Raw genomic sequence first — 16755 nt, forward strand, 5'->3', positions numbered from 1 at the left:
TTTACCCTTCCCTTTATATTTATGACACGCCCCCCAAATCTCAGCTAGGGTGAAACACTGGCTGGGATTTCTTCCTGGAGCTCTAGGAAAAACAGAGTTAATAAGATACATGCATCTCTAAATATACTACCAAGTACATAAAGACTAACAATATTTTCCACATCTCAAGGACGATTTTAACCAGTTGATTCTGGGAAACTTTCACGGGAGAGTGCATCAGCCACTTTGTTAGAGGCTCCTGAGATGTGTTGGACGTCGAAATCAAAATCTTGGAGAGCTAAACTCCACCGAAGAAGTTTTTTGTTAGTTTCCTTGACGGTGTGAAGCCACTTCAGTGCAGCATGGTCGGTTTGCAGGTGGAAACGCCGTCCCCAAACATATGGGCGTAGCTTTTCCAGAGCGTAGACAATGGCGTAACATTCTTTTTCAGTGACTGACCAGTTGCTTTCCCTCTCCGACAGTTTTTTGCTGAGAAACACTACAGGGTGGAATTCTTGATCAGGTCCTTTCTGCATTAAAACTGCTCCCACACCACGCTCGGATGCATCTGTGGTTACTAGGAACGGTTTGTCAAAGTCTGGGGCCCTTAGTACAGGGTCAGACATGAGTGTCGCTTTAAGCTTGTTAAAGGCCTTCTGACACTTTCCGGTCCACTGAACAGCATTTGGCTGTTTCTTTTTGGTTAGGTCTGTCAGTGGGGCAGCGATTTGGCTGTAGTGCGGTACAAATCGTCTGTAATAACCGGCCAAGCCTAAGAAGGATTGAACCTGTTTCTTTGACTTTGGGACAGGCCACTTTTGGATAGCATCCACTTTGGCCTGTAGGGGGCTGATAGTTCCTTGACCCACCTGGTGTCCAAGGTAAGTCACTCTGTTTAGGCCTATTTGACACTTCTTAGCCTTAACAGTTAGTCCTGCCTCCCTTATGCGCTCAAGGACTTTTTGTAGATGTTCCAGGTGGTCTGCCCAGGAATCCGAAAATATGGCCACGTCGTCAAGGTAGGCGACTGCATATTCTCCTAATCCCGCTAGGAGACCATCTACAAGTCTTTGGAAAGTGGCGGGTGCATTTCGCAGCCCGAAAGGGAGTACATTAAATTCATACAGCCCGAGATGTGTGATGAAGGCTGACCTTTCCTTGGCAGATTCATCTAGCGGTACCTGCCAGTACCCCTTGGTTAAGTCCAAGGTAGAGATGAACTGGGCCCGTCCCAGTTTCTCTAATAGTTCATCTGTGCGTGGCATTGGATAGTTGTCTGGGCGAGTTACAGCATTTAGCTTACGGTAGTCCACGCAAAAACGTATTTCCCCATCTGGTTTGGGAACTAGAACCACTGGAGATGCCCATGCACTTTCAGAGGGGTGGATTACCCCCATCTGTAACATATCCTGGATCTCCCGTTCTATAGCAGTTTTAGCTTGAGGAGACACCCGGTAAGGTTGGACCCTAATTGGGTGAGCATTACCTGTGTCAATGGAGTGGTATGCCCATTCAGTCAGTCCTGGGGTGGCTGAGAACGTTGGCGCGTAGCTAGTGCACAGCTCCTGGATCTGCTGTCGCTGCATACGCCCAAGGGTCATGGAGAGGTTCACCTCTTCCACACCACCAGCACATTTCCCTTCGTAGTAAACACCTTCAGGCCACTCAGCGTCGTCTCCTCCCTGGGCTGTAAACTGACAAACCTTTAATTCTCTGGAATAAAAGGGCTTTAGAGAATTAATATGGTACACCTTAGGCTTCCGGTTGGAGGTGGGGAATGCTATGAGATAATTAACAGCTCCCAGGCGCTCCTGGACCGTGAATGGCCCTTCCCACGATGCTTCCATTTTATGGGCCTGGAGCGCCCTTAAGACCATGACCTGGTCTCCTACTTTGAAGGAACGCTCTCTGGCATGTTTATCATACCAGGCTTTTTGCTCTTTTTGAGCATCCTGTAAGTTTTCTCTAGCAAGGGCTAAAGAGGTTCGGAGGGTGTTCTGTAGGTTGGTTACAAAGTCCAGAATGTTAGTTCCTGGAGAAGGTGTAAATCCCTCCCATTGCTGCTTCACCAACTGCAATGGCCCCTTAACCTCACGGCCATATACAAGTTCAAATGGGGAAAACCCTAAACTGGGATGTGGTACAGCTCTGTAGGCAAAGAGCAACTGCTGCAACACTAGGTCCCAATCATTGGAGTGCTCATTTACAAATTTACGTATCATGGCCCCCAAAGTTCCATTAAACTTCTCCACCATGCCATTTGTTTGATGGTGGTAAGGAGTGGCAACCAAGTGATTTACCCCATGAGCTTCCCAAAGGTTTTTCATATAGTTCCTGCCAGGAAATTAGTCCCTGCATCTGTGAGGATGTCGGAGGGCCAACCTACCCTGGCAAAAATGTCTGCTAGTGCCTGGCACACACTTATAGCCCTGGTGTTGCTCAGAGCTACTGCTTCCGGCCATCGGGTGGCAAAATCCATGAAAGTCAGTATGTACTGCTTTCCTCTGGGTGTCTTTTTCGGAAAAGGACCCAGAATATCCACAGCTACTCGCTGAAATGGAACTTCAATGATGGGGAGTGGCTGGAGAGGGGCTTTGACCTGGTCTTGGGGTTTTCCCACTCTTTGGCACACCTCACAAGACTGGACATAGGTAGAAACATCCTTGCCCATTCCCTCCCAGTGGAATGACCCCCCCAAACGGTCTTTGGTCCTGTTCACCCCAGCATGGCCACTAGGGTGATCATGGGCTAAGCTCAAGAGCTTGGCCCGGTATTTAGTTGGAACTACCAACTGTCTCTGAGGATGCCAGTCTTCCTGGTGTCCACCAGAAAGAGTTTCCTTGTATAAAAGTCCTCTTTCTACAACAAACCTGGATCGATTAGAAGAGCTGAGAGGCGGTGGGTTGCTCCGTGCCGCCGTCCAAGCTCTCTGGAGGCTTTCATCTGCTTCCTGTTCGGTCTGGAACTGTTCCCTTGATGCTGGGGACATCAGTTCCTCATGGGATTGTGGACCTAGGCTTGGTCCCTCTGGAAGCGATATAGGGGATGGAGCTGTTTCTGTTGACTGTAAACCGCTCTCCGCTGGTGCACTATGTTGGGATTCAGGCTCCGGCTGAGCCTCTTGGGTCGGGTTATCGGCTGCTGCCAGTTCAGGTTCGGTGGGGCCCTCTGTTGTTGAGGTTGCAAGTACTGGATTCAGTGCTGACACGGGGTCTGGTGTTGGTTGTTCGGCTGGTTCCGGTTCTGGGACTGGTTCCGTCTGGGTCTCTGGGACTGGATCCACTACTGCTGTTGCAGACATTGGCCTGGGGTCCAGGTCCATCACCTCTGACTGGGTCCTGATAGAAGTTTCCGGAACAGAGCTAGGCCTCACGGCTTGTTTAGCCTGGCTGCGGGTGACCATTCCCACCCTCTTGGCCTGCTTCACATGATTGGCCAAGTCTTCCCCCAACAGCATGGGGATGGGATAATCATCATAGACTGCAAAAGTCCACATTCCTGACCAGCCCTTGTACTGGACAGGCAACTTGGCTGTAGGCAAATTGAAAGAGTTGGACTTGAAGGGTTGAATCGTCACTTGGATCTCTGGGTTGATTAAATTGGGGTCCACTAAGGAAGCATGGATAGCTGACACTTGTGCTCCGGTGTCCCTCCACGCGGTGACCTTCTTCCCGCCCACACTCACAGTTTCCCTCCGCTCCAAGGGTATCTGGGAGGTATCTGGGCCTGTGGACCTCTGGTGTGATTCCGGTGCAATGAACTGTAATCTGTTGGGGTTCTTGGGGCAGTTGGCCTTTACATGCCCCAGCTCGTTACACTTAAAACATCGTCCAGCTGACGGGTCACTGGGGCGAGGAGGGTTGCTGGAGAATGGGGTGGTGGGACGATAAGGGGTCTGGAGGGTTCTTTGGGAGGTAGGTGGGGCTTTGGGCGGCCCCCGGTAATAGGGTGTGGTCTGGGGTGGTCCCTTCTGGTCTCCGCTCCAACTGCGACCAGTTTTCTTCTTCTCTGCCACCTCCACCCATCTGGCTCCAATCTCTCCTGCCTCAATTACAGTTTTGGGTTTCCCATCTAGGATGTATCTTTCTATTTCCTCAGGAACACCCTCTAAGAATTGTTCCATTTGCATTAGGAAGGGCAAATTTACTGGAGATTCAACACTTGCTCCCGATATCCAGGCATCCCAATGTTTCACAATGTGGTAGGCATGTCGGGTAAATGACACGTCTGGTTTCCACCTTAGGGCTCTGAACCTCCGACGAGACTGCTCGGGTGTTATCCCCATTCTGACTCTTGCCTTGGATTTAAACAGTTCATACTTGTTCATGTGTTCTTTAGGCATTTCAGCTGCCACCTCAGCTAAGGGTCCACTGAGCTGCGGCCTCAGCTCTACCATGTATTGGTCAGCAGAGATGTTGTACCCAAGGCAGGCCCTTTCGAAGTTCTCTAAGAAGGCCTCAGTATCATCACCTGCCTTGTAGGTGGGGAACTTTCTGGGATGGGAAGTGGTACCTGGAGAAGGATTGCTAGGGTTTGTTGGTATATTCTGCTGGGCCTTTATCTTCTCCATCTCCTCCACATACTTCCTCTCTTTTTCCTTCTCCTCCAGTTCTTTGTCCCTCGCTTCCATAGCTCTCCTGTGAGCAGCCGCTTGGTGTTGTTCTGCTTCTCTCGCTGCCTCCCTTTCTTGTTCCTTCTTCAGCTGCATGAGTTCTATCTGTCTTTCATGTTCCCTTTGTCTTTCCTCAGCCTGAAATTTGGCTAATTCCAGCTGTAGTCGAGCTGAGGATTTGGTCATTCTAACCTCTCTGTTTTTAACTAACTTTACACCCGAGGTTTAGAAATAAACAAACAAAACTTGGCTGTAAAATTTTGCTGTGCTGCAATAGAATACCTATTCTCTGATAGTGATTGTCAGCCTACAGAAAAAGACAATTCCCTTGTCTCTGCTCTGGGCCCAAATTAAAGCAAAAAACCTCCAACTGCTTGGAAACCTGCTTACCCAGCCCAAAGAAAAAGCAAATGGGTAGAACACACACCCCCCTATTTACTTTTAGGAAGAAAAGAAAAAAAAAAAAACAATGGGTTGGAAGACTGTGAATTTCCCTGCAGGAGTTAAGTACCCTGCCTCCAGGCAAAAAAACCTGCAATTCACAAGATAATCCCCTTTTGTCTCTGCTTGGCCAAAGTTTCAAAGCTGCTTTCTGGACTTTCTTTCCAAAGAAAAAAAAATTTCCTTTTTAAACTCTGTATTTCTAGTTCAAAAAATCTCAACTGGATCTCAAATGATTTCAGGTTAATCCCACCACTGTGCCACCATGTCAAGGTTCCTCCCCCACTCTGAACTCTAGGGTACAGATGTGGGGACCTGCATGAAAAACCTCCTAAGCTTATCTTTACCAGCTTAGGTCAAAACTTCCCAAAGGTACAAAATATTACACCCGTTATCCTTGGAATGGCCGCTACCACCACCAAACAATTACTGGTTACTGGGGAAGAGCTGTTTGGACGCGTCTGTCCCCCCAAAATACTTCCCAAAACCTTGCACCCCACTTCCTGGACAAGGTTTGGTAAAAAGCCTCACCAATTTGCCTAGGTGACTACAGACCCAGACCCTTGGATCTTAAGAACAATGAACAATCCTCCCAACACTTGCACCCCCCCTTTCCTGGGAAAGGTTTGGTAAAAATCCTCGCCAATTTGCATAGGTGACCACAGACCCAAACCCTTGGATCTGAGAACAATGAAAAAGCATTCAGTTTTTACAAGAAGACTTTTAATAAAAAATAGAAGTAAATAGAAATAAAGAAATCCCCCCTGTAAAATCAGGATGGTAGATATCTTACAGGGTAATTAGATTCAAAAACATAGAGAACCCCTCTAGGCAAAACCTTAAGTTACAAAAAAGATGCACAGACAGAAATAGTTATTCTATTCAGCACAATGCTTTTCTCAGCCATTTAAAGAAACCATAATCTAACACATACCTAGCTAGATTACTTACTAAAAGTTCTAAGACTCCATTCCTGTTCTGTCTCTGGCAAGAGCAGCACACAGACAGACCCTTTGTTCCTCTCCCTCCTCCCAGCTTTTGAAAGTATCTTGTCTCCTCATTGGTCATTTTGGTCAGGTGCCAGCGAGGTTACCTTTAGCTTCTTAACCCTTTACAGGTGAGAGGAGCTTTCCCCTGGCCAGGAGGGATTTCAAAGGGGTTTACCCTTCCCTTTATATTTATGACATAGAATACATATTTACAAATTAAACAGATGCCAGCTTTGCAGGAGACATTATTTTTGGTAAGTTCTCATACTGGAAACATTGTCTACCACATTTTTAGGACAAGATCTAATATGTACTAGATGTATTTAAAAGCATTAAATAAGGGTATCATTCTTAAAGGTGTTATTAAGGGGAACTCAATAACAGCAAAATCTAATCCCATAATACTGAATGCAAATATGTAGTCTCGCTGAGCAGCTGAGTTAAACTCTCTTTCTTAATTTAGGCCACCATTCAGTAAGGAACTAAAGCACAAACCTAACTTGAAGCATGCTGATATATTTAAAGTTAGGCAGGGACTTTCTCCTTTGAAAGGTGCCAGAATGGCATCCCTTTTGACTGAAGAACAAATATAGTGTTCATATCAGTTTTTTCTCTACATCAGTTTAGTCTTTGGCCTCTTTATTTAGACTTACAAATATGCCCGTGGTGCTGCCGACTTTGGAATGTTGACACTTGTCCATTCAAAACAGAATAAGACTAACTCCCTGCTGATGGATGCCAAGACATTGCACATGAAGGTTGGTGGCATTTCTAGAAACAAACCAAGAGCTGAGTATGGCATTTCAGATGAAACACAGATAGAGTTTAATGCTACATATTGGTCCCAAAGACACAGGAAATAATGATAAAGAGATAAATTAGAAAGAATTATAAATTAAATTAATTTATTCAGGGAATACATTGCCACATGGCACATGTAGCTTATTGAGTTAAGGAGAACTAATGTGCATGATTTAGTTCCTTACTGAATGGTGGCCTAAATTAAGAGAGAGAAGATTTAACTCAGCTGCTCAGCGAGACCATGTATTTGCATTCAGTGGTATGGGATAAGATTTTGCTGTTATTGAGTTCCCCTCAATGACAATAGAGACTAGTGACAATAGTTATAACCTCAGAGTAACTCATGGAAACTCTGCTCCATTATCACAAGAAATAACTCATGGCCTTAATGCATCTCTCAGAAATAGCCAAACAACAAAGCAAACACACTGAAAATGGATGGAGTACTAGAATAATGCAAACAGCTGGAAGAGGTTAGGGTATTGCCTCTCCACCTCTTTGTCAGGAAGACTAATGGACAGTAGCCAATTAAGCAGTTATTGATTTCAGCCCGGAGTTTTCAATAATATTAGGCAAGGCATCCTCAGGTGCTAGATTCCTATTTAAATCTTCTCACAAACACACCCTGGGGGATTACATTTTCTTGTACTGTGTGGGGGGGAAAAAATCCAAATTTAGCAACGTGCCTCAGCAGACTAATGAATGTATCTGTTAGATTTCCAGCTCCAGCACTGCTGATAGGATTAGCACTTTATGTTTTGTCTGAACAACACATTTTTGGCTCTTGTCCCTGTATATATTGAAAGCATTTGCATCTAGCAGGGGAGGACAGAAAGGGTGCATGTGGGTCTCAATGGCCTAACAAAACAGATTTATCTGCTAGTATTATACAAATCACCTAAAATGGGTTTATCCACAGGACAGTCTGTGTTTTATTGTTTCTATGATCACAAGTAGGAGGCCATACTGTAGAGATTATTTGAGGAGGTTAATGAAAGAATTTCTTAAAAAATCAGAAACAACAATCAGAAAAAATAGCATAATGAAATCCCTGGCAATCATTTAGGACCCTAGTTGCCCAGCTTTAAAATACAGGCTCACATTCTTTCATCAGAGATTATCACAATTGTTTGAAGTGTAGAAGAAAAGTAAATATGTGCAAAATACAAGTATGTTAATTAAGTATAAAGTCTGAGATGTTAACAAACAAAGGAAACGAAGTAAAGACAAAATATTCTAATTTCATTTACACCAGTGTAAATCAGGAATACCTCAAGTGCAGTCAACAGAATTAAAGTAGTGTAAAACCAGTGCAAGAGGAGAATCGGGTCCTTAATATTTTTATCCTTCTCTAAATGTGTATTAAAGTGTGTAACAGGGGTCAGCACCACCATGCTGTGTGACAGACACTTGACAAAATTACCAGACTTAGTGACGGACATTGGCTGGGGTCTGGGCTGGAGCAGGGGGTTGGGGTGTGAGGGATCCAGCTGGGGGTACAGGCTCAGGGGGCTGGGGATGATGGGTTTGGGGTGCAGGAGGGTGCTCAAGGCTGGGACCAAGGGGTTCGGAGGGTGGCAGGGGGATCAGGGCTGGGGTGCGGGGGGTTGTGTGTGCAGGCTCCATGCAGTGCTTACCACAAGCAGCTCCCAGAAGCAGCGGCATGTCTCCCCTCTGGCTCCTACATGGAGGCACAGTCAGGTGGCTCTGTGTACTGCCCCGTCTGCAGTTGCCACCCCCCACAGCTCCCAGTGGCCATGCTTCCTAGCCCATGGGCTAGGAGCCGTGGAGTTAGTGCTCACGGAGGGGGGATGGAGGCAACATACCTGCAGAGCCACCGGGTGCCTGGCCGTGCCTTCACCAGCAACAGCAAGAACAGGGAGCCACCCAAGGTGACCGCCCCCACAGACCTCAAAATTTTTACCATGGACTCTTGTGTCCATATATGGACACATTGTCAACCCCTGGTTAACATTCTGATAAGTACAAATGTGCTTATCAGACAAAGCTGTTTAAAACACACACACTGCAGCAGGGTGCTGCTGCAAAAGCACCTAATTAGCCCCTGCTCAGCCAGCTCCAATCAAGAGAAATAGATTGGGGCTGGTGTAACAGGCATGATGCCTGGCCTGCGGACTGGCTCCACCTGTGGGCCTGACAAGCCAGCAGTTATAAAGGCTGGGAGCCAGTATGAAGCTGGGTTGCTAGGAGAATGGGCAGTCTCCTGGCTGTGGGCTGACTGCTAGCCAAAGAGGGAACTAACCCTGTAAGCCTTGTAAATAGCTCAACGCTGGTGGTGGGAGAACTGAGATGTAAATAAAGCCACAGGTGCTGCATAACAGGAAGCCTCTCTGAGCTTTATTGGGGCAGTCAGTGGGTCCCAGGAAGAGGAGCAGCGGGAGGACCCTGTTACATACACACACCCACACACCCCTATCTCAGTAGATTTTCTGCAGTTAAAGAAATTAACTAACTACATATGCTCAAGCATGTTTTGTCATAATCTCTGGAACATTGTCATTGTTAAACCAAATTCTTCCAGCAAAGCAACACTACAAGCCATGATTCAGGAGTATGAACATTGCCAAGTCTGAAGTTTTAAAACAAAACTATTTGGGATGATCAATGAGACTACTTAAATGCTCAACATTTAAGGGGACAGTTTGTCAGTTTGACCGTGTGCTTGATTGTTTGTTTGAAAAGTGTGAATTGGGAGTGCTTTGTTCCAGGTGAGCCTGACTGTTATAAAAAGCCAGTCAGCTGCGAACCAGCTGAGCAGCGAACAGCAGAGAGGCTAACAGAGGGAGTTCGCTTGGGGAGAGTCCACTGAGGCTTACATCTTGGAGGCTTCTCTGAGTAGTTACTACAACTCCTGAGGAAGCTCGTAGAAGGAAGGTAATGTAAGCAGTGTCAGGATGAGCTCCACCCTGACATCTGGTGGTGAAGTGTGGCAAGTTGTGGAAAAGAACTTCAGGGGCTGATCTCATTTGCATAGGCACACCCACCACGCCTAGAATGAGACCATAGCTGCCCAAATGGTCACTTTGGCTGCTGTGGGATCCCCAGTGTCTCTGTTATTGGGGCAGGAAGAATAAATTGTTATTACCCTGATTATGGGAACTGTGCTTGGAACTGTACATGGCCTTTTGTTATGATGGAGGGATTCACCATCAACTAAGTAGCACTCGCTAGGCAAGGGTCATGGGTTCCAAAACTGTGTGAATGGAGAGAGGCTGGGGACAAGTATTAACACTTGGTGGCATGGGCCCCTTGGTGAGGGCCTTACATGCTAATTGCACTTCCTCCTCTCTCCACTGTGGAATATCAGAGCTAATTTTGATTTCATTAGAAGTCTAGCTATAGGCTGCTGAGCTCATTTTGGGCTGACAGTGCACCAGCACTGGGGCTCCCCTACTACAAGCTGAATTCACCTAAGAGCTGAAATCACTGAGTGTTGTGTTAAGTAGTGGGGGAGCCTGAAGCTATATTGTGGAGCGGTTGGCGGGCCGGCTGGTGGAGCAGTTTGTGGATGGCAGGAGCTGCTTGTGGAGCTGAGCGAAGGAGTTCGTGGGGCGGCTGGCGGAGCGGAGCGCAGCTGAGCGAAGGAGTTCGTGGGGCGGCTGGCGGAGCGGAGCGCAGCTGAGCGAAGGAGTTTGTGGGGCGGCTGGCGGAGCGGAGCGCTGCTATGGAGCTATGGGGCGGTCAGCTTCAGATCATGTAAGGTGCCTCTTACCCCCGTCCCATTTCCACCCAGGTTGGGAGGTAAAGCTCCGCAGATAAACTTTCGAACTCTGGGGCTGCCCTGACCAGGGACAGAGACTTTTGGGGCATTGGACTTTTGGGACTTTGGGTGATTTGGGGTTGCTGGACTCAAGAACCAAAGGGAAAAGGGCATGCCCCAATTTGCTTGGGGTGGGTTTTTTTTTGCTCATGGGTTGTTATGAATCCTGTTGGTGGTGTTTCCCAAACATAATGCCACATTGTTTCTCTCTGTTATTAAAAGGCTTTTGCTACACTCAGACTAGGTGCTTGCGAGAGGGGAAGTATTGCCTCTTGGAGGCGCCCAGCGGGGGGTGGTATATATTTATCCCAGGTCACTGGGTGGGGGCTCGAGCCGGTTTGCATTGTGTTATTGGAATGGATCCCCTAGATATTGAACCCGGCCCTTGTTGCTGCCAACTCTGACGGGCAGAAGGGTTACAGTAATATGGATGTTGAGCGTTCAGCTGTTGTGACCTGCACTGGATGTGCCATGTTTGTCTTTCTTCCACAGAACAGAAGTGACTCTGTCTGTACAAAGTGCAAACTGGTCTCCATATTGGAAAAGAAGGTTCAAGGTCTGGAGAAACAAGTATCAACCCTGCGGTGCATAAGAGAAACTGAAGATTTCCTGGACAGACATCAGGATATGCTTCTATGGACAAAACATTCTGAAGATTCAGAGCAGGCTGCGCAGCGGGGACAGAAGGATGGTGAAGAAATTTGGCAGCATGTGACCTCCAGAAGAAGAAATGGGAGCGTCCATTGCAGATACAGGTAAGCAACCATTTGCATGTTGTCTCCACAGGTACTAATGCAGAGAGTGGACTAGATGATACATCTGAGGGAAGGGAACAGAAGGAGACTCCGCTGATTGGAAGGCATGAGATGCACTGCCCTAGGGATGGGGGTTCCACATCCACCGCTCCCAAGAGAAGCTTCCCAAAAAAGAAGCTTACAAGAAGTGGAAGATTGGACAAATGACCAGGGAGGATTATAAAAATATTGCTCAGGCATGCAGGAGTGAAATCAGGAAAGCCAAATAACACTTGGAGTTGATGCTAGCAAGAGATGTTAAGAATAACAAGAAGGGTTTTTTGAGGTATGTTAGCAACAAGAAGAAGTCAAGGAAAGTGTGGGCCCCTTACTGAATGAGGGAGGCAACCTAGTGACAAAGGATGTGGAAAAAGCTAATGTACTCAATGCTTTTTTTACCTCTGTCTTCATGAACAAGGTCAGCTCCCAGACGAGTGCACTGGGCAGCATAGCATGGGGAGGAGGTGCCCAGCCCTCTGTGGAGAAAGAAGTGGTTCGGGACTATTTAGAAAAGCTGGATGAGTACAAATCCATGGGGCCGATGCGCTGCATCCGAGAGTGCTAAAGGAGTTGGCGGATGTGATTGCAGAGACATTGGCCATTATTTCTGAAAACTCATGGCGATCAGGCGAGGTCCCAGATGACTGGAAAAAGGCTAATGTAGTGCCCATCTTTAAAAAAGGGAAGAAGGAGGATCCTGGGAACTACAGGCCAGTCAGCCTCACCTCAGTCCCTGGAAAAATCATGGAGCAGGTCCTCAAGGAATCAATTCTGAAGCACTTAGAGGAGAGGGAAGTGATCAGGAGCAGACAGCAGGGATTCACCAAGGGCAAGTCATGCCTGACTAATCTAATTGCCTTCTATGACGAGATAACTGGCTCTGTGGATGAGGGGAAAGCAGTGGCCGTGTTATTCCTTGACTTTAGCAAAGCTTTTGACACGGTCTCCCACAGTATTCTTGTCAGCAAGTTAAAGAAGTATAGGCTGGATGAACGGACTATAAGGTGGATAGAAAGCAGGCTAGATCATTGGGCTCAACGGGTAGTGATCAATGGCTTCATGTCCAGTTCGCAGCCAGTATCAAGCGGAGTGCCCCAAGGGTCGGTCCTGGGGCCGGTTTTGTTCAATATCTTCATTAATGATCTGGAGGATGGTGTGGATTGCACCCTCAGCAAGTTTGCAGATGACAATAAACTGGGAGGAGTGGTAGATACGCTGGAGGGTAGGGATAGGATACAGAGGGACCTAGACAAATTGGAGGATTGGGCCAAAAGAAATCTGATGAGGTTCAACAAGGACAAGTGCAGAGTCCTGCACGTAGGACGGAAGAATCCAATGCACCGCTACAGACTAGGGACCGAATGGCTAGGCAGCAGTTCTGCAGAAAAGGACCTAGGGGTTACAGTGGATGAGAAGCTGGATATGAGTCAACAGTGTGTCCTTGTTGCCAAGAAGGCCAATGGCAATTTGGGCTGCATAAGTAGGGGCATTGCCAGCAGATCGAGGGACGTGATTGTTCCCCTCTATTCGACATTGGTGAGGCCTCATCTGGAGTATTGTGTCCAGTTTTGGGCCCCACACTACAAGAAGGATGTGGAAAAATTGGAAAGCGTCCAGTGGAGGGCAACAAAAAATGTTAGGGTACTGGAACACATAACTTATGAGGAGAGGCTGAGGGAACTGGGATTGTTTAGTCTGCGGAACAGAAGAATGAGGGGGGATTTGCTAGCTGCTTTCAACTACCGGAAAGGGGGTTCCAAAGAGGATGGATCTAGACTGTTCTCAGTGGTAGCAGATGACGGAACGAGGAGTAATGGTCTCAAGTTGCAGTGTTGGAGGTTTAGGTTGGATATTAGGAAAAACTTTTTTTTCACTAGGAGGGTGGTGAAGCACTGGAATGGGTTACCTAGGGAGGTGGTGGAATCTCCTTCCTTTTGAGGTTTTTAAGATCAGGCTTGACAAAGCCCTGGCTGGGATGATTTAGTTGGGGATTGGTCCTGCTTTGAGCAGGGGGTTGGACTAGATGACCTCCTGAGGTCCCTTCCAACCCTGATATTCTATGATTCTGTGATTCAAAAGTGTGAGCAAGGGTTGTATAATTTATCCCTTTGCCTTTAGGCATAGCTGACATGGAGACCACTCATCACCAGACTCTCTTAACCTGGGATTGCAATGATTCATCGTGCTACACTGCATACAGACTACTGAACAAACTATTAAATATGCAGAATAATGCACATTTACATCACTGAAAGATCTGGGAAACTATACAGTACACTGGCTATGTCTCTCCTGCCATAGCTACACTACATCAAGTCAACCAGTTTTCCCCTCATAACTCCATTTTAATGCTTGAATTATGGTAGCATTCCCAGTGGTACTCTCTTTCCATACTTTACAATCAAGTTTTCCTCCTCAGTTGATGGGACTGTACCTTTTAATACTCAAGAACAAGCAGTTTTCCACTTACACTACTGGCTACTATGAAGATTGAACAAGTGAGGTTAAGACATTAGTGTTTTGGCTAGGCACAGGGGATACCTGAGGCACCCTCCCCTGCTGCATGTAAAGCTTGGTTAATATTTGCTTGTGTTTAAGTAAAATAATTATTGCACAACCTTCAGTGTGCCTCTCTTGATTCAGTTTGCCTGATCCTACAAGAAGTCCCATCTGGAAATGTAGCTGAGCAAGAAGAGAAGAGGAGAAGTCGAATATTCTGTTAATGGCACTGAATATGTGCATGAGTAAAGAGATGGTGGGAAAGAAATAGAAATTCAGTAAGGAAAAGGGCAAAAGGAGGTGGGGAAATGTAAAGTGAAAACATACCCTAATCTGTGACCAAGAAATCCATTCTCCAGACTCTGCAATAGGTAATTTATCTTCTTAAGAAACTGTATTATGTAAATCGTTTTGTTGTAGACCTTTTAAATATAGGCTATTTTTATAAAGTCATTTATCCTCGGGTGTCTTGGCACTTCTTCAGATGGCCTCTGAGCCTGCACTACAAATATTGTAATCCACCAGCTCTCAATTTTTTCAGAGCGGGGACCTTATCTTCATAGAGGGAATTTCTTATGCTCTACCTCCTCTCCATACCCAATCTGACAGAGAACCACCTCTTCCATTCAAGTGGTGCAGTCCCACTTCAGTCCTGTGACTGAAGAGCATCTCCATGGCAACTACAATAATTGCTTAGAAATATTATTAGAAATACAATGTAGCTTTAGCAGTATTTAATGCTAAAAAGCTGAAAAGGAAAGCTAGCAACATGTAGCTCTCTACATCAGGGTCCTATGGAAGGGTCCTTAGGGAAGTTCTGTTGTAGTGTATTGCTTATCTTGGGAGTATTTTTATAGTACTTGCTTAGGACGTTTTCTCTCTTTTATTATTTTTCCTACACTTAGAAAAGATGGTGAGTTTTAACTTCTCTTAGTGCTACTATTACAGACAGTAGCTCATAGTGTTTGTGTTTTTATAAATCTGCCTAAGGAGCAATGTTGATTTTTAATAAAAGAATGAGCTGAAGCTACAAGAATAATGGGCATGCAGTGAGCCTAGAAGACATAGACCTCAAATATTTAGTATGTTTACACTTATAATCCTCTTAGAAATAAAATGTCCATCCTTGTTAATTTCATCCCACACCGCTTGTCTGTCTCTCTATTTCTATTTAGTTTACTTTTCAGGCAGGGTAGTAGCAAGTATGACATGGGTTTAAAGTAAGTTTATTAGATTTTTCATAATAAAGTTAGAGAGTATGAGTTGTGTAATGTCCTTTGTACCTAATATTATTTGCAAGTAGGTAAGGTGAGGGGAAGACTGTGAGGCTACAGAGATGGCTCTCCCCAAAGGAGCACATAGTTGGTATGTAGCCAATGAGTTTGTGAATTGCGATATGTGGATTCACTCAGAATATTCCCAGCAGCCCTTTTTCACTAGTGTCCCCTGAAGCCATAGACTAGCTGTCCATTTGTTCTATCACTAGAAAAGACTGTCATCTCAACACCCAAGTAGTTCACCTCTGCAGTATGTTTACTCAGTGATTTTTCTGAAGATGTGAATTTCATCCACTGTTTATAACATCCTTTTTGTTCCATTGTATTTTGTCTACTTAGCTCCATTAATGTTAAGCTTAATATAGATAATTAGAAGTATTAAATGAACACAAAATATGTAAGGTTTCAGAGTAACAGCCGTGTTAGTCTGTATTCGCAAAAAGAAAAGGAGTACTTGTGGCACCTTAGAGACTAAATAAATTGGTTAGTCTCTAAGGTGCCACAAGTACTCCTTTTCTTTTTACAAAATATGTAAGTGACTCATCCCTATGACAATTTTATGTATATCAGCGATAATTTACCATGTAAATTGGTTAAATAAAGAGACTGTGCTGTCAGGATTCTTTATATTACCCACTTCTTTTCTGTTTACTCGGCAGATGTTTGGATTTACTATTAGCATATTCTGAAACAATGGTGGGGACGGAGGAGGAAGGGAAGATTAAAACAGCTCTGTAATCCTCAGAAGAGCACAATAGCAGTTTTCAAGGCTGTGAATCTTCAGGCTTTATAAACTCAATTTGGGAAAATAATAAAGAAAAAAAATGAGTCAGATTCTTATTTATAAAAGTCTGAGGGTATAAAGGGGGCTTGAAGTTACATTAACATCCAGTTTGAGGGCCCTTAAACTACCATGCAATGTAAAGCAGCTTATGTGTGAAAGAGAATCATGCCCAGTATCTTGTCACTGAATAAAAGATGATTCCATACTCACCCTCACTCAAGGGACACGCCCACCAATGGACAAGATCTGTATTCATCATTACTTCAGGACAGCAGGATGTTAACATTCCCAAGACATTTCTTCGTACTTCTTCAACTTGCAAAGAAACTTCAGCTTTTCATCTTTGAATGAAGACGTCATCACAATACCCCCGTGCTATCAGCTTCTGGAGAATTCATTGCTTTACACATAGAGAATTGTTCTCCAACTGGTGGTTCATTCTACTGAAGATTTTGTAGGACATTACAATCACATCCTACCCAATCATCAGTATAGTGCCTATCAAATCAATTTCTCCAAATGCATCATTCTCACAGCTCAGAGAAGGATACAAATTAGCTGCACTAGATGGAACATATGTTGTAAAAAGTTAGAATGCAAATTGGCAGAAATCATGCTCATGTTAGAGGAGAAATACATATCACCATCCTTTCTGGATGAGTTCCAGAAAGTATCACTCACTGAGGCTCTGGAAAAACTGACAGAACTTAGGCCTATGAACTGCAAGCTGTCTCCTTGCATGTCAGGGTTAGTGAAAGAAAGCGGGAACATATTGGATCAATTACTGGTTAAGATTGC

At 45.4% G+C, this 16755-nt stretch overlaps 1 long non-coding RNA gene across 1 annotated transcript in view; it reads right to left on the reverse strand.

The window, feature by feature from the left end:
• The window catches only part of LOC125635965 (uncharacterized), a 405253-nt gene extending 388833 nt beyond the window's left edge, over positions 1-16420 (reverse strand). The window contains exon 1 of the long non-coding RNA XR_012668174.1: positions 16168-16420. This is a non-coding gene — a long non-coding RNA (uncharacterized LOC125635965). The remainder of the gene's footprint in view (positions 1-16167) is intronic.
• Positions 16421-16755: the final 335 nt, after the last annotated feature.

Source organism: Caretta caretta, chromosome 4 (assembly GCF_965140235.1).
Source record: "Caretta caretta isolate rCarCar2 chromosome 4, rCarCar1.hap1, whole genome shotgun sequence".
In the NCBI taxonomy this organism is placed as follows: Eukaryota; Metazoa; Chordata; order Testudines; family Cheloniidae; genus Caretta; species Caretta caretta.